Below are 24,073 nucleotides of genomic sequence, written 5' to 3'. Positions count from 1 at the left end.
CCTTGACTCTGAGAAAGGGTCAGAAATCAGTTGAAGAAAAGTCAAAAGTAACCCTGAGCCAGCAGATGAAAACAGAAGCCTGTTTTCTGTAGACCACTGCAGAGGAGTTAGAAGCTATTCATCCACCTCAAGTTGATAGGAATACATTTGATTTTTAAGAGCACACAAATGTTCAGCAGGACACAGGACCGTCAGAAGCATGTAGAGCTTGACATGCAATGGGATGTTCATCTTCATGCAACAACTTCATTCTACCTGGCATGATTTTTCTTCAACAAGCAGTCAAAAAGAATCTCCAGATGATTAAGTAGGGGATGCTGGTACAAGCTGAAACACCCAGGAGGGAAGTGAAAGGTTTCCCAGCTATGCCAGTGATTTGATGATGTATGGCAAAATGGAACAACCGGTGACCATCACTTCCTCATTTATAATGTCACAACTGAAGCAGTGTTTAATCTCCTTGACCTGCATTATTTAGATCTGCCCATCATATTTTAAGGCTCCCATCACCTTGATATCTCAGCACAACTTATTTTCATGTTTTTAAGGGCCATCTATTCATATACCTCTTTAGAAAATGTTGGCACAAATTTTCTTAAAGGAATTTCTTCTAATTTTTACTCCCTTCTCCCAAATCTATTTAATCCATCTGCTAACATAGAGGACCTTTTTCTTTGGTCCCTTTTACGTCTGCTTCTGCTATAGTAGCTTGTTATTTCTTTTGCTAAAGCTTTAGAAATCACTTGAGGAATCTTAGTAACGTATTCATTTTGAGGTAGATTTATCTTCAGAGCTGGTAAATAGAAAGTCTCTGCTTCACTTCAGTGGGCTTTGGATCAGGTGTTTAGTGCTAACATCGTTTCAGTTCTTCTAATCTAGTTGTCTGTGGCCCAGCCTGCAGCCCCTGAGACTGGTGAGATTTTCACCATAGGCTTTAATGAGAGCAGAATCAGCCCTTACTTCCTGAGAGACAGCCTATAAAAATCCAAAAGAAATAAGTACAAGACTTTCTTGAAGAACTGAGTCTTAAATTTGATTTGACTCTGAATCTCACCGGATTTTTTTCCACAGCCACTTTGACCTCCGTTCTACGCCTTATCCTAACAGGATGAGCCAGAGTTTCAGTCACCCAGTTTTCCTGGGCTCAGCAGTCATTTGGCAGTGGCCTTTCAAGAGCAGCAATGCCAGCTCTCTATTGTAATGCCCACATTCAGAGATCTGTAGAATTAAGAGTCCAAATTCTGCTTGTATTTGCAAGCCCAGAACACCACTGACTTCAAGGGGGTTGTAGGATTTTCGCCAAGAGCAGAAATTGGCCCAGGATCTTTTCAGACTCCCTCATGCTTCTGTTTATATGATGTTATCATCAAAAACTAACAGCATGCTTCATGCTACATTTTACTTTTAAGTTACATAAAGGATATTTACTGTGCCGATGCTACATAGTTTTCAAGGAAGATGTGCATATGGAAATGAAACAACACTGATTACCATTAGGATTTCCAGCTTTCAGCATTCATTTTCTAAAAAAATTCCAGGACTATTTCTCATCAAAAAAACACAGAAACGAAAATCCCATTTCTTGGCATTTATGTATGGCATTCTGGAGTCTTACTCATCAAGTCTGTTGTGAAAATGGTCAGAATAAAAAAGCCTCATGACGTACAAAAAGTTCAATACCCTGCTTTTATTTTCTGTGTACTGGTTTCCCAGAGAAATGAGTCCATCCCTAAAATAACTTAATGTTTTTTGGCCTCTCAAGGGGTGGAAAAAGAGAAGATCATCTGGGGAAAGATGAGTGATCACAAAGTACAACAGGTAAAAACACAGGCGGAGGTTGAGAATGAGTGGGTCCAAACTGTAAAAGCAGGTAAGCGGGATGCCAGGCAGAGCGCGTCGGACAATGCCCGCTGCTGCTGCCCGAGAGCATCCGTGTAGCCAGGTCAGTGCTGCCCAGCCCGTGGTCATGGCACCAGCTGCAGAGCCAGCAGCTCATGGATACTCCTGGAGCCACGAAAGGGACCTGGGAACAAACTAGCTGCCCGGTGTCTTTCGTGAGCCGGGAGCCGCGCAGGACGGAGGTCCTCCACAGAGCAGAGCTCCAGCCTGGTTCTGCTCAGCGCTCCTGGGCTGCTCAGCATCTTTCACAAGGAGGCAGATGGTTTTGCCATGCAGTTACAAATCTGGGAGCTTCCGTCTAGATAGCCTTGTTTAGAAATCTGGGCTGGGGTTTTTAAAAGCCCTAACAACTCCCTACTTAAGCTTTTAATATCCATATTAAATAGTTCATTGAGCGTGGCCTGGTATTCAGAACAGTGTGCCATTGTTGACTGATGAGTAACTTCAGGCAAAGAAGTTATTTTGTACCTCTGTGCTTTTTCTTCTCCTGCATCTGCTTCGTCTATATAGATAGTAAAGTCTTTCAGGGAAGGAGCGGCTCACGCTATGCGCGTCTAGTCATTAACACAGCCAACTCCAGCCTGACTGAGAGCCTCTGTGCTCCTCCATCCTGCCCTGACAGCAGCATCTGAACACACGTCGGCCTCTGTGTCTGCCTGCCTTTCACCCTACTGTTAAAACAGGTTTTTATTATTAAATACGATTTAAAACTAAAATCCAGAGTCCTAAATTCCGTAACATTAAGGTATCCCTATACCATGCTTGCGTAAACCCTTGCACAAATAGGTCACTGCACAGAAAGCCCAGAGGCTACCAGCTGCTAAACTGGGAGTGTAAAGGGACCAGAGATGCCCTAGCAGGACAGCAGAATTCCTTCAGCCACTGCAAAGTCTCCAAGAACACAAGAAGGCTGGTCCTATCTGCCTCTGCTCTAGTCCTTGCAATTTAAGGGGAGCAAAGATCCTGTCAGCAGGGCAGCGCTGCGCGGTGATCCCTCAAAAGCAGCGCTCCTCCCAAGGCCTCTGAAAGCCAGCAGAATTTAGTGCATCCCCAAGGCTGCACTGGGCCAATTTTTGCTTTTGCAACTTTCGGTTGCCTCCGGAGAGAGGAGCAGATCTCTCGGCTCACACTGTGCCGCTGGATGCTTGGATTTAGAGACGGAGAAACCGCTGGTCTGTTCTGCATAAAGAGTCTTGGTGCCTGGGCACATCCCGGTGTCTAGAAAGCAAACCGTATGCTCGAAGCGTCTGTCACGGATCTAGATACAAACGTTCCAAATGACAAAAATGTCTGTTCATCCATCTACCTGCCTGCTTAAGAATGCCGAGAGCACCGGACTGCTACGGGTTTGACGCTCTTGTTTGTTCTGTTACTGTCTGTCTGACCTTGCTATTTCGGATGGGCCATTTGTCAATGCCAGAGAAATCTGCTGCAACAGAGGGAATATCTGGTGTCAGTATTCTCCAGCTCCTTGAGGGAACTACCTCATTAGAGAAGCTAAAACATCGCTTTGATTGCTTAGCAGCAAGCCATTCGTTTTGCAAAAATCTCCAAGCAGTTACTCACTTCTTGTAAAATTATAATGCCTGGAGTCTTTTTCTAAAGCAGCCTTGGGTACTGGAATGACTTGAAATTTGCAGCCAGTAAAAAGTTTTACAGCAAAGCAGATCTGATCAGTGTTTCCTTAAGTGAGACAATTAATCTTCTCTGTCAAAATGTCATCAGATTTTGCTGGATTTAAAAATAATAAAATGTTTTACTGGAGAAAGTAATAAAACAGGACATTTCTATAGCTTCACAAATGTTCATAATGCATTTGAGATTTTGTGTTTTCTTTAGGAAATTTGGAGCTGAGACTTTTAATATATCTAGAACACGTATTTTTGTCCCATAACATCCAAGTATTTTGTCACGACCAGCTTTGAGCTTTCTCATAAACTTTGGCAGGGGACATCAAGCTGAAATGGGATGACAGCTGTCTTGGTATTGTACCTTAGGAAATAAGCCTGTTGGAAGATTGATAGCTGTGGCTGCTTTTGGGTAGTACCTTTCATTCAAGGATTCTAAAGCAATCACAGAAATCCTGAAGTCTTTCTAGACATAAATATGACACAGCCATCCTGCTTTTCTGAATTGTACTTAACTTGTCGTATCGCATCAGGAGGGACAGAGTCTATCCATCTCTCACCTTCACGCTGGCAGTTTCCCAGGGAATTGCTAGCGAGCGCAGGTTACAGACCACAGCAGAGAGGTATCGTATTCCCGTTCTGCAACAGAGAAATCCCTTGAGTGCCATCACATGCGAGCAGCTCCAGCCTATGTGAGGACCACAATGACACAGAGATCGGAGAACAGCAGAGGCCTGTCCAGCCTCATTCCCACACTGGGGCTGCTGCGTTTTGTAAAACCAGATCTGGTCCAGCTCACACACAGTTTAGTTTAATTTAATATGAAGAAAGCCTGGTGCCCGATTCCCTATACTATCTTTGACCATCTCGTGCACTATACAGGACGTGACAAAAACATATTCCAGCAACTTAGCAGAGTTACACACAGTAAATGCCCGATGGACTTCCGGAACAAGAGTACATGCAGAACAAGGTTGAGGACTTGCATTGTTGGCGGGTCTATGGTTGAAGAGAAGTTTTGTCTTAACATCACACTCACAGGCACATTTGTGATCCTGCTGTAAATGGCTTAGCTAATGTTTCTTAATGCACATCAGTTGACTTGGAACTTCAGAGGTCTCCGATTCCTCCTTTCTTCCCCACCTTTCCCCTCTTCATCTTTCTCCCTCTCTGCTCTTCACATTCCTCTCTTCTGCTGCCCTATGAAGTACTTGGTACTAAGTGGGGGGATTATGACATAGTTGATAAACTGGGAGATTATGACATCAGAGCAATAAATCAACGTCCCTCCCAGCTTTCTTCTCCCTGCTTCTTTCTTCTTTTTCTACCTCTCCTCACCTGAAAGAACGAGGAAAATCGTGACATTTCATCTCTCTGCTCCCAATGAGTCCTCTTGGAGGGTGTTATTTTATCCCTTTGTTTAAACATCTCTAGAACTTGTGGTAATAAATTTATGCCCCCTCAGTCTTCAATCTTCAAAACGAATGCATGATAGAGTCTTTTATTTTCACAGTAAGAGCCATGTGACAATATTCCGACTTCTTACAGGCTTGCAAAATTTTCCCTCCTTTGGGAAATTGCTAATTATCAGAGTTGCCACAATAAACAACAAGTTCTGCAGAAAGAGAGCAACACACCACAGTACACAGCGCCAGACTGCAGTTGATTTTTTTTTCTTTTGCTTAGCAAAATCTTGATTTCTGAAAGTCACACCTCCTAGAATATAGTGTCCCACATGTGAAGATATAATGGGTTCCTGTGCAATTCAGCCATGAGAAAGTTGGGGTGTGTAAATAATTCAAGTTCTTCGTAAACACTGCCTTATAAAAATCTACTTTACACTGTGCTTTGCTTTTTCATGTAGCGTTCTCCAGAATCTGCTTGGGAATATTCATTTTACCCGATTTCTTGTCCTTACTGGTACAAAACAATATTTACACACCCCACACCAAGCTCACTAGCTCTCGCAAAGAATAGTGCTCAATAATACTGCTGTTAATTTGTTGACATACCTAGTTATATAGTTGACTATGTCAACATTAAGTTATGTCTACATGACAGGCATTGCTGTGGCTGTTATGTAATACAGATGTACTCAAAGCACCTTAAAACGAAGCTCAGACACTGCTACCAGCATAACCATTGCTGAAACACACAGACTGCAAAACCAGTTAGAATGACTCAATAAATATTAGAGTCACTAGCCAGTGCCAAACTCTGGTTTTAACAACTGGAATACCACTGGTAATCAAGCCAGCTCATGAAGACCTTGCCCCGTGTGTCTACTTACACAGCAGTGACCACAGCCTTGAGTCATGGCTCTGGCAGATAAGCACTGGTGGGCTTAGCTGCAGAAGGTTCAGGTTTCATCATCCCCCTCTGTCTCCATCTTTCTTCTCCATGAGAAGTTTCCACCTTCATGGAGGGGATGGGAGAAAGTGATGGTAGACCAGCTTATAATGCACCTGGCCCAGCTCACAGCTGAAAGCGGTGGTGGAGATGCGTTGGTGCTGAGATGCTGGACTATGAACTGTGGTATAGACACACAGCCTTTTGTGCTCCTTTTATGCTGGTGTCAATAATATCCAGCAGAAAATACTGGGAGAAGCACTGATCATTTACAACACTACTGCTAAATGTGCAGGAGCTGATCTGCCAGAGTCCTTGCTCTTGGAAGAGAGGAATTGGGAGAAATATAAACCATCAACCAGACGGTTATCTACTAACAGAACATCCCAGTGTAGTTCAAAATCAATATTAAGTCTTGAGTAAATCAGAGAAAGTAAAGCAAAGACAATCATAAACATTGAAGACCTAGGTATTAGTCTGTATCTAACACAAGAAGTTACTTCTCCAGGGTTTTTTTTTCCTCCAATGCTACAACAGATTTTCGCCATGACCTTAGGCAAGATGCATAATTTCCCTCTGCCATAGTGCTAGATAATACTTCCCTACCTTATAATAGCTTGTGTTGAGAGTTGCTGAGTATCAAAGAGTACTCATTAGATAGGCCTATATCGGGTCCTGAAGAAGGGAGAGGGCCTGCAAAAATGGGATGACTTCAGTTGTCCTTGGAGTCAGTGGGAGCTAAGGGCATGGCCGATGCTCAGGCATTCTCAAGCTCAGCCTCTTCATAAGGAAGCCTTTCCCTAACCCCAGCATATGGGGAGCAGGTTTAGTGTAGGAGCAAGTATTTAAACACTGAATACTCAGCAGACAAATTGATTAATTGTAAAAAAAAAAAGTGTTGTTTGATTTTTCATTGGCATCATCTGTAGAAAATATTTCAGTGGAGACAGGACTGATTCTTCTCCTGAGGAATGAGTTCCTGGTAAGGTCTTGGGAAACAGTTGAGTAAAATTTCTAATGGGTCAGGTCCTGTGAACGATGGGGTGACAGAACAATCCTGCACAAGCCTTGCTTGTTCAGCAGAGTAGTTACTAGATGTGCAGGGGCTGCACCAGCATCGCAGCCCTTGGTGGTGAAGGGTCTAAGTGCATAGTGACGAAGATGGAAGAAGAAAGGGGTGAGCATTGGCAGATGGCCAGGCACGCTACTCCTTACAGTGTTATGTATATTAAATTGAATAAGGCACAATGGGAAACACTGGCGAGTGCCAGCACTTGGGAAGACAGCAGTACTCTGACTTTGTTTGATAGCGAAGTGACTTTTTTAATGAATGGTTTTATACCCTTGAAGATTATTTCCACCCATTAGCAGGGTAATAACTACAGACAGATCAGAACACCACCACTGACCATTTCTGTGCACAGACAAGAATCTTCCACCTGCAGTTCAGTTCTCTTCCCTGACTGTTACCTTTATTGCCTTATGTATACCAGAGAATCAACACTTCAGCCTTGCAGCATTCTTCGTCATGTCCAGGTAATTAAAAGAATGCCACTGCACCTGGCAGAACTATAAAAATGTCCTTATAAAAGCCTCAGCAGCATTTAATATTTTATTCATTGCTATGTTGTTGTGTCTTGTCTGCCATAAAATAGCCTCATGGAAGTGAGGCACTACCACTGAGGGCTAACAAACATTCTCCATTCAACACGTTACTTTAGCTCAGTGGCTTTTTTATCCTCCCTGTTTTGGATCCTTGTTTTTAAACAATCTTTCTGCTTTCAAGAAAGAAGAAAAACAACCCACCTTTCTTTTGCTTGAAGCAGGGAGCCAGAACAGGCAGTGTTTAAGGTTTCATCCCTTTTCCACATGAGGGAAAGACTGTCTGAAAACTTTATTTCCCAGGGAAATATAGTCCATGTTTTAATCTTGTAATGCCTGAACAATTGCCTTGTGTATAATATTATCTCTCCTGTTAGTGATTCAGGACCTAGAAGGAAAAATAAAACAAAGTTTAACATACACAAAATAACATTGGTAGTTTTATTACAGAAAGTGTAGGAAGCCAAACTGCACAAGCAGAGACATAGCTATTAAAGGAAAATTACAAAGTTGCCAACAAAAGCTGTTCAGAAATAAATTTTCAGGTCCCCCAAAGCCACATGATTGTCTTACAGACTTTCAGTTTTCAAAATACAGGTTTGGTGTGTTGTTACATGTCTTTACTTTTTGATATACTGGGGAATCACATGAAACCAGCTTTATTTTACAAATAGAGAGTCTGAAAGTTTAATAGATATTCTTGAGTGATAACATGACTCCGGAATTGAGAGATTTCAGAAAATCACCACCAAGGCCGCATGGCCAGCAGTAACATTGTCATATTTAGCATCATTAGTATATCTAATTCTAGCAAACTAACTGATATTCCCATACATGTAGTCCCCTGTAGGCATGCTATGTTTTTCCATCCAGCAACCTCACCTCAGGGAAAAAGGACTCTGTCTAGGATTTATAGACATCTTGTTGCACAAAGGGAAGCAAAAGCAAGCTGGGACATCATGAAATTCCCATTATGTTCTGTGTATGCTCAGATCACCCATAAGTACATATGCAGTATGTCTGACTCATCCCCAAATCCTGGATGTGAGTGTAGGAGCCCCAGGTGGAGACTGTGCCAACAGCGCACTAAGCAACATGACTAAGGTCTATCATATGTAGTTTGTTTTCTTGTTTGGTTTTTGTTTTTTGGTTTCCCCCCTGCCTCAAGGGAAGGGCCGCATGTCTTGGCAGGTGCTATTAGTGCTTTCTTTGTATCCAAGAACACAAGCTCTAGGAATTTCATCTAGCACAGGAAGCAGAAGGCATTGATGTTTGTGATGGCCATGAATCCCTGAGGGAATTCATTACTTACTCCGGGATGAGGCCTGTCCCCTGCCCAGACAAGCCACACTGTCATTTTGCAGAATCCCATTTATGCGAGGGACACGGCTGCCAGCTAGGTGTTTAGTCTGATGGCCTGGAAGATGGCGTATGCCAAGTCCAGCCATTGAGCATCTTGCTATAACACTCAAAATTTATGTTGAGAAAAGGAAAAAGGAGAGAAGGCTTGGAAGAAGAAAATTCAGGATGATACTCAGTCTAACTGTATCTAGCTGTGTGAAGATGAAGAGATGAAATGAATATGGCAAGCCCAAGCCAAATTGGTGGCAGTCAGTCCTAGGCTGAAGGTGACTTTCACCCAACACTAACCCATTGATACAACTTTTAAAAAGTCTCAGCAAAAAGCAATCTATGCTTTCTCAAGTAGTTTGACATATCCAAACAACAAGTCATTGTGCTGATGTGAAAAGCAAAACCCTCATTCTAGATTGAAAAGCTAAAAAAAGATCACTCATTTAGTTTCACTAAGCACATTCAGTGACAGCACCAGTGTTTCCAGTTATGGCCATTAGGTCTTACAGTATCCCTAATTTTTCTGAAAACAAGAAATTATGTGTAGCTCATGACAAAAAAATGCCCTGAATTTCTAGCCTTAATGGTTGCAAAGAGCTTGAAGACCTGGAATGGGTGTGTCTCAACCTTAGAAAACCCAAAGACAACTTGAAAATATGCATTTTCTTGTTTTTGATCATCCTTGTGATTTTAAGTCATGCATGCCTTTTCTTGGAGGCCTGACTCACAGCTTTTAAATGTTCGTATGGGGCTGCAGTGTCCCACAAAGAATGAAATGCAACTGTAAGAGCTGTACCCAGGTGACAGGTATTGGGCAACCAAGCAAACATGAAGCATTTTGTATTTGCCAGAAACCTTTGTTTCATGTTGGCAAACACAAGGAGTCTGACACTCCTGGTGTTTTATGGGAGCAGAGAAAGCTGATGAAGAGCAAGGTGAGGGGAGGAAGGATTCCTGCCTAACTCAAAAATAGGTGAAAGTTGAGCCTGAGGAAAAAAAATAGCTGAATCTAACTGCTACCGCTGTGTTAATGAACAGTTAGGAAGACAACGAGGGAAGGCATGTGTTTATATCGCAGAGTTGGTAATAAGGGATTTTTGTTCTCAACCTGATTCTGCCACTGACTCATCCAGCGGGGTTAGGCCTACTTCAGTTCTCACTTCAGAGCAGATTAGACTTAACTATAGGCCCAGCTGCTGCCACATTCACTCATGTTGAGTAACACTTTCTTCCCTGGTGACACTATTTGTGAAGGAAGAAACTCCATAGTTGACAGAAGGTAAATGACTGAGCCCCACTGTAGAAACAAAAAAGATAAGAAGCATCTGCAGCAGAGGTGCTGTAAGGCTTAGCTAATTAGGTCTATGCCTAATGCATCTCTCAGTTGAGCCATATGTAGATACCAGGATCAGTTACTGATCTGCTTCTCTCCAGGCTTTCCTTTGGGAACAAGCGAGCAGGAGCTGCGGAAGGTTTTGAAGCAGAGATTTGCTCAGTTGGCAAGCCCACCAACTCGTCCCAAGTAGCTGGCAAGGTGATGCAGGACCATCTAGCCCCTCTTCCATGCTTAACTCTGGGTCAGCAACAGAGAGGGTGAAGAATTCACAATACCTTTATGGAAATGCTTCTAAAAATCCTTGTACTTAAGTCTAAGACGCGCTGCTCCAGAACTGAGCTGAGTTTGGAGCCCAGTATAAAGCCCCTGTTTGTAGGAGTTCTGCCAGCCTTGAGCGCACACAGTGTACCGACACTCAACCTCACCAGCAGTCATGGACAGCACGAGAGCACTTATTCAGTAAACCCTTCCAGGGAGTTTTTTCATGTGTAAGCAAATGTTTGATTGAAAAATGAAGTTTTAAAATTCAATCAGTTGCATAGATCCCTGAACATCATTTATTCAGGCAATTATTTCATACTGATAATTATGAATATTAATTATCAACTTTTTTATATATAAATATATATATTATTTAGAGGTGCCAATTAATAAGCTTTATCTGCTTTTGTCAAGGCCAGCATTGTGCCATGCCTCCATTCTCCCTTTGAAGCATCCTTTGTAGAATGGCTGCAGGTCTGTTAATAGGCACTAGATTAGAAACTGTATCTCATAGAAACTACATCTTTTATAACTTTATATTCAAACAACATAGCCACAATAATAAGTGAGATTTTCTCTTGATACCGCCTCAGATTTCAAATAAACTACATGTGGAATGAATTGAGGCCCATGCCTCAATCGTGCTCTTATGGAAGCCCTTACATTTTTACTTTTGATTAGAAACATTTTGCATTGTCTTCCTTTGCCGAGTGATCTCAGAGAAAATACTGCCTTCCTAGACTTCCCAATTCCTAAACTGTCTAGTTCACATTCACTGTCATTATTCCAGGACACAAAAATCAGGCTGGGCAGCTAAAGATCATCTGCTATTAAACACACACTTCAGAACTTATAGCTGCCATAAACCCCTCACCTTTATGCTTGCTGGCTCAAGAACTTCACGTCCCCCTTTTATTACATATCCATAACTTACAGCAACATAAAAACACATCATTGTTTTTCCTGATAATTTTGCTATCCTGCTATTTTATGAGCCAGTCGGTTGGTCTGCCAGTACATGCACCAGGTACTGTATCTTGACGAAGGGATTGGATTATTGCCAAATAAAACAGTCAGACTATTATTATGGCTAATATGCTAGAAGTGTTTGCAATGGGTTTTTAAATAATCCTCTACATTTATATTGCACCATTCATCCTGAAGGGAACCAAGGTGCTGTGGGGGCTGATAATGGGTCTTTTTGCTCATTGCTAAAATATAACTGCTGCTAAGCTGGAGAAATAGTGACCATCCTGCAGTGTTACACGAGTGTAGTAGGTAATGAAGCAAACAATAATATTGCCACTTGAAATTGCAAGCTAATTACTTGATTTGGAATTTGATGAGGACATAAGAGCTGATAGGCCGCTGCTTGTAAAAATATGCCCCAAAGTATTTTTGGGTCATTTCATCACTTGTGAGTCTTGGCACTTCTACCAGTGTTAGGTTCCCCATCATCATACTTGGCACACTGTTTCCAACTGAGCTCAGGGACAAGACTGTGACCTGAGCAGTGAAAGCTTCATTTCCAGCAGCACACGAGCTTCTCTAAAATATTTCCAAAGCAGTCTGGTGACTTGTGAAGCACAGCTCCTTTTGGCTTAGAAGAACTTGAGCGCACACAGCTTTACTTGCTACAGACCAAACACATGATATGTGTGGGAAGGTGCACGACAGGCACTTTATATGAATGGAACTGTACTGAAAAGGAAGATGACTGATCAGACCTTCCCTTTAGAAATTATTGCCAAAGCAGATGGGAAGTACCAAACCAGCATATACCAAAGCTGAAATCTCACTTTCAGGGAAGAGATGGAAAAAATTCACTATAGAAGTAGTGGTTTGTGTCCAAATTGGATCCAATGCCAAATTCTTTACAAATTAGAGATTACCTAGACCCTACAGTGGAGTGTCATTTTCAAAGCCAGGAGCCCAACTCAGTCAAGAGTTACCCAACTGGACTCTTGATACCTAGGGTAACAAAGGTGCATTCCCAGCAGCAGGATGAAAGCTGGATTCATTATACAGGCTTTGGATCCGTTGCAGTGAGCACTGATGTCCCAGGACATCTTTATCTTAACACCAGTCTCCTCCCCTCACTTACAGTACTGGGAACCGAGGTATTCGCATTGCACTGCTATGTTTTCTCCCTGGCTCCCATGCATCAAGCATAGTATGTCAAACAAAGTTTCAGATGGTGCTTGTTTTCTGTGCTTAACCAAAATCAATAGGCAAATTATTTAGCAGGGTGCACAGGGATTTAGCAGTAGGACTCCCATTAATATGGCCAGACATGCATGTCTAAATCTCTGCACTAAAATTTCCCTGCACAATATTGTCTTAATTTTTTTAACTTCAATAGTTTGTTCTGTCTATATAGAGATGCTATAGACAACCTGAATGTAAAGCTACCCAGACTTTAATCACTCAAAAGTCAATATTCCCTCTCTTCAGGTTCCTCAAGGCAGAAGAAACCCTGTGATGTTGCATGACAAAAGGACAATGTGCCAAATTAAAAGCACTGTAATAGCTGAAACCAATTGCTATTGATTGGTCTTTTGTAGGCTGATAATTCAACTGCTCTCTGGAAATAGATTTCTACAAATTCCTTAGGAGTCCACACTGACTGATGAAATCATTTACCCACAATAACAAGGGATAGCCTATGCTGACTCAGCATTCTTCCTAATTTCCCCAAATCCCAAACTTTATTAAAGGTGGGGTGGGGACTAGAGACATCAACATTAGTTAGTGCAGCATTAAAGATGACCGAATACCTTGTCACCATATCCTAACTCACGTAAGTACAGGCACATGTAGCAACATGGTCAGAAAGATGCCACCAGTGAAGGTATTTAGCGTTAACAGTGAAGATCTTATCTATCATTTTGGTTATTTAACAACTGAACCTGCTGCAAAACATACCGGTGGTACAGAACAAACTTTCACTGAATACCAAACAGGTACCTCAGGGTAGAAAGGTGGCTTACAACATGACCGCACCACCATCCAGATAGCTCCAGTCACATGCAAGAATCATCTACTGAAGGCTCTGATGGACAAGTGGGACCGATGTGCAGCAAGAGAGACTTGCCTCTGGCATGGGGATGGCTCAGCTCTGACAGCACAGCTACGGCACCGCTCCAAACTGAGACCCAGGGTACTCAGGACAACTGAAACTGGTGTTTGTCCACCTTGATCTGCTGAGCTCCAGGCTGCAGCAGTTCAGATTCTGCTCGACGAATAGTCGAGCTGCCTGTGCAGGAGGGACAGAGCCGGGGCGGGGGAATGACTTCTGGGGGAAGGAACCACAGCAGTTGTTGCAAGGCAAGTCATCAGCACGGGTGAATCAGAGCACCCACTCTGGGTTGTTAAATCTCTGCAAAACCATTAAAAGGAATGAAAGGATAAAGCCGTGGGGAATTCGTTTAGCTAGCAGAGCCTGTCTTAGCTCGCAGTTATGAGCTACGCACAAGAAGGTACTAATTGAAATTCTATGGTTTGTGTTAGAGGGCAGACTAGATGATCTGATTCAAACACCCATACATTTCTCAGAAGGAACGAACCTATTTTGACCTTATTCGCATCCAGTTGCGACCCAGCTAGTGTAAATATAAAGCAGAGGTAAAACACTACCAAGTCATGACTGCAAGACCTACCTGGGGAAATGGCTACATGGGCTATAGGACAACCAACCTAGAGCATAACCCCTTTTTATGGCTGGTGGCTGAGAAATAAATATTGTATTTTTGCTTGTAAACTGAGTACATTGGGTCTGGACTCAGTGAGAGTCAAAAATCCTGCAGCTTGCAAGTGACTTTTTTACTGAGTCACTTTTCACAGCAGAACACCACTTTCAGCATTTGCTATCCAGCCCTGCTTCCTCAGAAGATGGTAGCAGTGTCCGTAACTCGTTCTCATTGAGATGGTAGCTTTACAGGCTGGATCCTGCAGCTGCATGCCACATCCCTCCACGCAGGAGGATGCGCCGTCAGTAAGACATGAGCGTGTGAGGCTACGGGGCAGGGCTTGAAACCTGCAGAAAGGAGGGAAGAGGAGGGGACTGCACAGATGTTTTAGGATGAAAACAACGTCTCAAAGAGACACAACAGCTAGAGATCCCCAATGCACCTAAACCGCCTCCCGATTTCACAAGAGGCCATGGTTAATGTAGAGAGCGTTGTTTGGCAAGGAATTACTACAATAAGAGCCCAGTTATTTTCTTTGTTGATTAGCCAGCTGGACACCATGAACAGAAAACCTGACTACATCATGCAAGTGTGTTGTGCTTTTACCTTCTAAGGGACATTAGCTGCCATCAGATTACAAGTTAATTAACTATAAATGTAGTTTATTGCTATTACAATTATTTCCAATTTTCCATTTACAAAACATTACATACTGACAAAACTATTTCTTTATTTTAAAATGAGATTTTTACCCTTTTATGAAATCTATCATTTCAAACTATTTTGGAGAGCTACACAACTAATTAATTTAGTACACTAAACACTACAGAATCTGACCGTGACTGAATAGGAATCCACTCACACATTGACTATCCAGAAAAAGGGATTAGCAAATAACAAAGAATAAACTACAAAAGAAATGCTTTTATACACCAATTTCCAGATTATACAAAATTAGTTTCTAAGTGGTTAAAAAGGAAAAAATGTTTTCAGGAGCAAGTACCTTGGATCAAAGATCAATGCACAAGAAAACAAATTGCCTCAGAGTGTGGCAACACAGTTTAACAGAACAATTTTAAAACTAGCAAGCCTCACTGTGAAAGAAAAGTGATTTGAAAAGATGAACTTGATAGAACTGTCTTCCAGATTGCCTCACACGCACTCAATCTTTGGTGACTTAACCAAAACATTCTCCAAAGAATTATAAGTTCTACATCTTTGGCATCTCTAAGGCAGACCTGCCTGCTAGCTACAGCATCACACAGGAGAAAAATGGGATCCAAGAGATGCACACAAACACACACATATATATAAATGCCAAAACCAGCATCTCATCCTATAGCATGCTACATTAGGCTATGTATTAAAACTAGCACCAAGGCCTGGCTGAGATCAAGGTCACAGCATGCTGGCTGCTGGACAAATAAACAGCTCCACTGCCCTCCAACAAAGGGGAAAAGAAAACAAATATTAGGGCCCTGACTCACACACTGACTGGAGTGATGCACCTTTGAGTCAGCTCTTACCTGCTTCAGCTCTGTTTGGCTTCTGGCCACAGACCTGTTGCCATCAATACCCGAGGCTAAGCCATCCCAGCATGACCTGGACCACACACATAAACCCCACTCCACACACCTCCTCGGAAAGGCTGCTAAATATAGGCAAAAGACACACACCTGAATGTAATTCTCTAATTTCCTCTATTTTAGAAGTGGGGAACTGAGTCACAGAGAGACCAGTAGTTTTCTCAAGGTCTTGCAGGAAAGCTGCGGTGTAAGCAGCCAATTAAGTCATATTTGCTGAATTGGCAAATCTTTTGGAGAGGCCCATCCAACATATGGGGAAACCAGCACGTAGAGAGTTGGAGGGTTCTGCCAGGCCACGGGAACACCAAGTTTTGTACCAAATATAAGGACTCTAGATTTTGTGTTTTGCTACCTTTTGTAGAGAGCCCTGGTCTCTGCCAGTACATCCAGCTAAAGATTGAGTTGTTCTCGAGTGAGACGACAACTCTCAATCCCCTGTAGGCAGCCAGAAAAATGAACTCCCTTGGGAACAGCAGTGGCCATTTATTAGCTCAGGAATATAAAGGAGGGATGTAAAGCAAACTAACTATGTCTGATGGAGGCTTTTTGGATCTGGGTTCTGAGTTGCAAAATAGATTGGGAACGGCTGTTTATTGTCAAACCTCCAAAAGGAGATTAAGGGCAAAGGAGAAACAAGGATGTTGCTATTATTTACGTTGCTTGAGCACTGGCCATTGGAAATGCATTTCTCATTGAGTGATTAACAGTTATCCAGCACAAAGAGCAAATAAAAACCTTGTCTGAATCAGTCAATCCCATTCTCTCTGGTCTTGCTACATTAAATCATGTGAAACTGGCTGGTTTATTTACTGTTGCTCCTTAATATCATTAGCCTGCTGTGATGTCATGTTTCAGAATCAGGAATAATTAAGAAAACATAAGAGATCTTTAGCTAAAGTTCTTTTCTCTTGAAAATCGATAACTTTAGGCTTCATTTAGCTCCCTGTAGATAGATTCACATCCCCGCACAGATGGAGTTACCAAAATCAATAGAGCTTTGCTGAGGCACGGGGGGTCAGTCTGTGCAGAGCTCCTCTGACTTCATGAGCAAAGCACTCGCTGCTGGGTCCGAGCTTCCATCCGCATTTGAGTTTAAAAAGGTTTCTCGGCTCTAGAATACACTATGAAAGCCCTTGATTAAGTCATTATGATGCATAATTCCCTGGCATGCCAAGAATCTAGTCCCAAATTGATACAAAGGGAAGTCTGCTAAGGATGAATGGGTATTCTGGGGTTTTATTGTGAAAACTCAAAATTACATACACGGAACCGCTGGTATGGAGTTTGCTTCCTGTTGCTACCGACAGCCATTAAAATGCCTCACAGATTAAATGCGATCCTCCTCGCTGCGGCCTCATGAAAGACCACCACGGTCCCACTCGGGCCGTTCCGGGAAGCCAGCGGGCCTTGCGTCGGCCCCGCTGTCCCCGCCACGCGCCGCAGCCGGGGCAGGCAGCTCCTGCCGGCCTCAACGGGTGAAGCACCCAGCACCAGGCAAGCCCGAGCCCGGGCTGGGGTCGGTGGGCGTTGCTTTATTGCCTGCAACCGTCAGCACAAATAAGTTAAGCTTTGCATTGAGATTATTTGAAAGGGTCTAAAAGAACTCCGCTTTCGGAAAGACAGGGCGTTTTAGGCCCTGAGCAGGCAGCGGTATTAGCATCATTCCTAACACGCTTACCGGCTTAATTCCCTCGATGAACCGGGGGCTCTATGCACAGCCATGGCAGTGAAGCAACGGGCAAATGTAATTCAAAGGACAGAGCACGGTAAAGTTATGATTAAAAAATGAGCTCAAAGCAAATTTCCTTCTGCTTTGGTTAAAGAGCGGCAGCAAGTCTGGATAACTAGTCATGGTAGCATCAGCTTGCTTCACACTTATTTAATGGGACGTCATTTCACTTAAAAAGATTGAGGGGATAGTATTACATGCTCAGACAGCACTGAATGTGTTATAAATACCTGGGGAGACAGATTAGCTAGCTATTTCTGCTCACAGCTTTCTCCTAGGAGCACAGAAATGCCATCTCAGCATGCTTTTTTGGAGGATCAGAAAATCATAATAAACACAAGGATAAAAATATACCATGGGAGTTACAGCTAATTTCTTGCTATAATTTGCAGCAATTTACACATAATCATTGTGGGTTTGAAAATACTTCACAGTGCCAACAGCAGAACGTCTGCTGAAATGGTGCAAATCAGAAGAATGAGAAATGCAGTTTGGATTAAAAGCCCCTCTAGAAGGGCTGTTCAGGATGTTAGATTCACAAGTTCTTCCTTGCAGGTGACTTATGCAGGAGATTTTATCCTGTCATGTGCAGTCCAGTTTCTTGGGCTACAGGTGGAAGGAACAACTTTCATACCAACTGCTTTTAGACTTCAGAAAAGTCCTACCAAACTGCAATGTAGTCTGTGTCTTCCATCCATGTTAGATGAAGGGGTTTTTTTAAGAAAAAAAAAAAGGCTGTAAACAGTAGGCACTAGCACCTAGCACCACAACATTTTCATGCAAATACACATTTGAGAGGGTAACAAAATTGCAGCAAAATTACTGAATTAGGGTTCAGAAATGTGTGTTAATATAAATATTTATTTCCAGCATATGAAAATTACTGAAATCACATTGCACATTAATTTCCTTAAACATAATTTCTATTCAAAGATATGGATTGATTATAAAAGAGGAAAATATCTGTACACTGTAAATTTGTATTTTTGTCCATTTTTATAACATAAAATAATTCAAAACAATTTGAAAGGGGAATAAAAACAAATGTGCCCCCAGACTGGAACCCTGCATATAAAACAAACTAGAGATGAGTTACGAACCTCCATGAAGAGTGATTTATAGTAGAAATACTAGTGTTGCTACAACCCTCTTTGATAGGGGCATCAACAGAGGGGATATCGTAAAAGGGGAGTTAAATGATTTATTAAAAGAATACATTATTTTCTAAAGGAAAGATATTTAATCTATGAATCACTAACACTTGACCCAGTGCAAAGGTTTATAGTAGTAACAGGAGCAGATGCAGGCTTGACTTAAGTAAGGGAGAAGTGCAGGAGCAGATGCTGGCCTGATTTAAATGAGGGAGAAGCGCAGAAGCAAGCACGCCCTGGGAGGGCTGATGCAGAGCTGCAAACCTCCGAGGCATCCAGGTAAACTGTACCTGATGAAGTGAGCTTGACTTTGAAAGCAATTTATTTTAAAAACGTGAGATACATAAGCGTTCCTTGGAAAGTCAAGTAGCAAAGAATTTAAAAGCATGCCTAACTTCAAACTGTTAGTAGCTTTATTGAATAGCTGCAATTTTTTTCAGAGGCATCTAAATTAACTGGGCACCTATATCCTATTCATGGTCAGTGGAAATTATTTACCTAAAACTTGTTCATATTTTGAAACTCTCATTCAGTGGGACTCTGTATGCTTAGCATGGCTCAGATATGTTACTGAAATGCTGTCTCACCACATTTTGAATATCACCACCATTTAAAGTAGCTTTAAAGCACTGGTGCAGCTGATGTTGAATGCCTGTCTCTCCTGATGGCATTATGTCTTTGGAAGACACAGATCTGAACCAAAGCTGCAGATGAACATATGAATGGACTTTGCATATGTTCATGTTGCACCTCCCATAGCAGAATGAACCAAAAGTCAAGACCAGCCTTGACTTGTGGGTGTGAGGGACCCACAAAGTTTTGGTTAACATATTGGGGCATGAGCTCTTGATTTCTTATTTCATGAATACTCACAAGCAGACCTTTTTATTTTCCTCCCTTCTGGGAGCAAGTATTTTCAGCAATGAAGCTGGCTTCAGCAGACAGCGTTTCTGCTGGCATCTGCAAGATCTTGCTAAGCTTCTACCAAGACTTTACTTCTTCACGCTCCATTGTCTGGGAAGCTTAGGGAGCATTACATTTCTGTGGCTCACTGCTGAGAAGCTATGACTATTTGTTCAAATTATCCTAATCCTAGATAAACATTTGGAAAGGCTTATGAGAACATCGAACAAAATACGTGTCCACACACACGCACATGATGACACACGGCACGTGCATAGGAGAGCAGTGTGCTTGGCTGTCCCCTTGATGACGAGAGAGCCTGGGATCCAGAAGAAGCCAAGTTCTCAGTTGAGATGAGTTACCAGAGGAAGTGAAGGGGCAGCAGCTGAACCCTGAGTAACACAGCTAAACCTAGCCCTTCCTATAGTCCCCTTACATTGCTGGAGTGCTATAGAGGAGTCATAAGGGGAGCAGAATGGCCTCTTGGAGAATCCTTCTCATGTGTGGGCAAGGAAAGCCACGGTGTGCATCTTCCTATGATCCGTCCTGCCAGCCTTTGCTGTGTGCTGTTTTGGGAGCAGGAGAGAGCTTGTGCCATATTGCTCAGCCCCCAGTCATTCCGGACTGCACCACAGCTCAACACTAAGCTGGAGCAGCTACTTGCTTTAGTTTATGTTGGGGACCCACTTTGGCTTTCCAGTTGGCCCAGAATCTCTCAGTTGGCCCAGAAGTTGCAAAAACAGTGACATCCTCCTATCCTTCCTGGAGCTTGTCTTCTGTGCTATGTTTGCATCTCCTGAGATACACAGAATGTAAACTGGCTGTAAGCCTCTCCTTTAATTGCCAAAGAATTTGAGATCCAGGATCCTGCTACAGATATTTCTTATTCTGTCTCCATCCTAGAAACATCAAGAGATGGGTTGAGGTTTTTTAGAATGAACTGCTCTCAAAACTTCTTATGGAGATGAGCTTTCCAAGCTTTGGACAGAGACTTTTGTGCTTCCTGGCTGCCCAAATTCCTCTGGAAACAAAATAACGTTTATTAATTTAGATCATTACCGGGGCTGAGTCCCAGTGCAATTGTATTTTAGTTCTTTGATGCATACAGAACCTCAAAGCCCGGAAGACTTGAATGTGTAGGCAGTTGTAGTGAGGTGGGTGTTGGTCTCGTCTCCCGAGTAACTAGATAAATAAATATCTAGACTAGATATTAAGAAAAATTTCTTTACTGAGAGAGTGGTCAAGCATTGGAACAGGCTGCCCAGGGAGGTGGTGGAATCACCATCACTGGAAGTGTTCAAAAAACGTGTGGACGTGGCATTTCAGGACATGGTTTAGGGGGCATGGTGGTGTTGGGTTGATGGTTGGACTCGATGATCTTAAAGGTCTTTTCCAACCTTAATGATTCTGTGTATTCCAGACGCGGGGGGTAGCGGGTTTCTCCTGTGCTGGGCTCCCGCCGCTGCCTGCAGCCAGCCCGGCTGCGACTAGGTGGCAGCACTCCACTGGGCAACCTGCCTCTGCGGAGGCACCAACGAGCCACTCCAGCTCACAGGAAAGCCAGCATATTCCGATTTGTAGGAAAATAGAGGGTAAATAGAAGTCACCGAAGCCTGCTGAAGTCTTATATCAGGGCTGTGCAGGACAGCTGGAAAGCTACAAGTGAACTGAGCCGTTCTTTTGCAATGAAATCCAATACCACACAAAAAATCACCCTGGTTTGGACATCAAAAAGGGAAGAAAAACAGAAAAAACTCTGTAATAATTTTCTCAAGGCCTCAGACTGTGCCTCTAAACAAAGTCCCAGTTCCCACATTCACCTGGAACTGGAACAACTCTGGCAAGGCAGATGCAGCACGAATAGCTCAACAAAGCTTTTGTCATTTTGGCTTAGTTTTGTCTCGAACACAATGAGATAACATCGTCTCTCACAAGTCAATTTTATGAGTAGCTGTCAACTCAGTTCCCATCTGTTCTGGAAAACAAGCCTTTTCACGTTAGGGTACGATGTGGAGTCAAATATACAGAGCACAGATTAAAATTAAAGTATTTGAAGCCCCTTGCTATGCCAGGTAGCGAGGGGAGATTTTGCATTTGAGCTTCCACATCAAGCTGGTTTCTCTTTCAAACCTTTTATTAACACTTATCATTTATAAAAGACAAAGTATATACAGCAAAGAGGAAAAGAAGAAAGAAGCAATGTACTGTATGAGAATACACTCTTTGCAGCACTCGGGAGATAGAGCAGGTAGGAAAAAAAGCAGAGATTCATTAAAGTAAAAGTATTAACACAACTACAAAATGTGAATAAAATCTAGCAGGAGAAAGGAAGGCACCACCTAACATAGAAAGTGAGAATTAGAGCATTGGAGTGGCACGATACAGGCAAGAGATCCCAAAGCTGTTTTCTTACAGTGCTCAGGGTTGACCATTAGAGCTTGGGAAGATTGGGCTATGCACTCTGCTCTGACTCTTCTTCTGTGTATATAGATACGTAATACTGTCATTGTTACTAAACATCCAACACTTGGAATTGCACCCGCCGCTACTTGCTACTGAAAAGCAAATGTGTCTAACGTGGAAGTCGACACACCTGGGGCAGCTTCAACAGCTGAGCTCTGGTCAGCGGTGTCACAGCTTGCTGTTAGAGGTGTCTGCTCAGAGCTGCCATCCCCTCCTGGGAGCTGAGCCCCGAGCTGCACCTTACAGCCCTTTAAGAGATCAAGAGACTGTAAGTGGCAGCATTTGCACCAGAACTGCCAAGGTGTTAACATTGATTTCTGACATTAACATTGATACGTCACTACAATCATCGTGACATATTCGTAGCCTTATTTTATGACCCTCCTCAGAATCCTAAGTGCCCCACTAATGAAGAAATACCTGCTTCTGCCTGTGCTCTGACGCTGTCGATGGTGAAGAAAACAAAACTTGTCTCCTTAGGTATTGTTCACTGTTCTCATATTCAACTATTACTTACATTCACAAAGAGTACAAAAAGTTCTTCATTAATCAATTATTAAGAGAGTCAGGAGTGTTCTATAACTTCAGACTGTGCTATATAGAAAAAGGATTCCTGTACTTTTTCCTCAAGTACTTCTCTCAGCCCTGTTTGCAGCAAGCATCTGACAGGAGGGAAGCTGTGTGGGTAGAGCAATGCCTTCCCTCTACCCCAGAAATTTCTGCCCAGATTTAGCTGAGTTGGGAACAGTTAAGGACTGTCACATCCTTTTTTTTCTTTTTTTTTCATTTGCATTCCTCATAAAATGTTGGCAGTTTGCTGAAATCACTGAACATAACAAAGGCAAAGCCAGCCTAACAGCTCTGCCAAAGCAGCAGCTGCAGGTACTGGATAGAGGACACCTCTGAACTTTCCAAATGAGCTTTGGTAAGAAGACGCCTGTGTATGGAGGAGGGGACAGCTAGCTTCCCACCTCCAGCCCATTCCCAGTCCAGCATCGCATCCTTCCCTGGAGGTAACATCTAATGTGAGAGTTTTTCCAGCTCACACTGCCCTCCTAAACCAATTGTCTTTCAAAAGCGAACACAGCACCAAGCCACCTCTTTCTTTGCTTCCAAGAGAAAGTGAGGGAAATATTTTCCTGTACCACCGACGTGATTGACGTCTGTGCTACGCTGGTGATAGCTTGAGGTTTCAAACCCTGCTGTGCATGGAAGATTACTGTGTCATTCTGAGCCAGACTCGCCACGTACAGAAGAAAAAAAACTGAGAAGAAACTGGAAACTACCCTGTTCTACTCAATGAGTTTCTGCAAAACTGTGATGTCAGAGCAGCAGCATATACATTCGGGAGGGGGCTAGCTAGGCTTAGCAATATACTGACACCAGAGCTGTATCACAGTCTAGACATGCTTTGCTGCAGTATGATTAGGTGCCAGTGCTATCCTGACACCTGAGACTCAAGTCCTGTGCTGGCCACCAGGCATGCAGCTTTGCCCATTTTCCATAGGTCTGAGCATCAGAGAGTGCCCAGGACTGGAAACAGGCTCACTGCCATCCTTGGAGCAAAGAAGAGCTGTTGGTGTGTGGGGCTGGGAATGCCGTTTGCTTTCTGAGAAGGAAGAGGCGTGGATGAGAGGTGGGTCAGAAGTACACGGAGGAAGAAAGGTGGATGGAGAAAGAGAGGGACGGGTCTCCAAACACCAAATTGCTTGCTGCTCCGAAGCCTTTGCAATCGGGTGATGCTCTCTACAGACACATCCTGACCCTCTCACAAGATCAGGTTGCCTCAGGAGGAGAGAAAGAGAGGCTGGGCACCCCTGCCCCTTCTCCCAAAAAATAACTGCTTGACCAAAAATTTGAATCTAAGAGCCATTGTTGTATGTATCATGATACTTCTTTGTTGCCTGTCATGAAAGATTCAGGTGGTATCACACACCACTAGCTTGGACCCATATTCCCCATCCCACGTTCTGACATGCTGACTGCATTAGCATTGTCTTTTACACTAATAATGTCTTTTACAGCAGAACTCCCTGTAGGGGAAAGAAATCTTTGAAGCTACTCATTCAAATCTTCAAAGAAGGACCTTGAAGAGCACTCACAGAGTGTGGGAAAGTCTGGAAC

This window comes from Phaethon aethereus, assembly GCF_964289735.1.
Source record: "Phaethon aethereus genome assembly, chromosome: 12".
Classification (NCBI taxonomy): Eukaryota; Metazoa; Chordata; class Aves; order Phaethontiformes; family Phaethontidae; genus Phaethon; species Phaethon aethereus.
Note: the sequence above shows the minus strand (reverse complement) of the source record.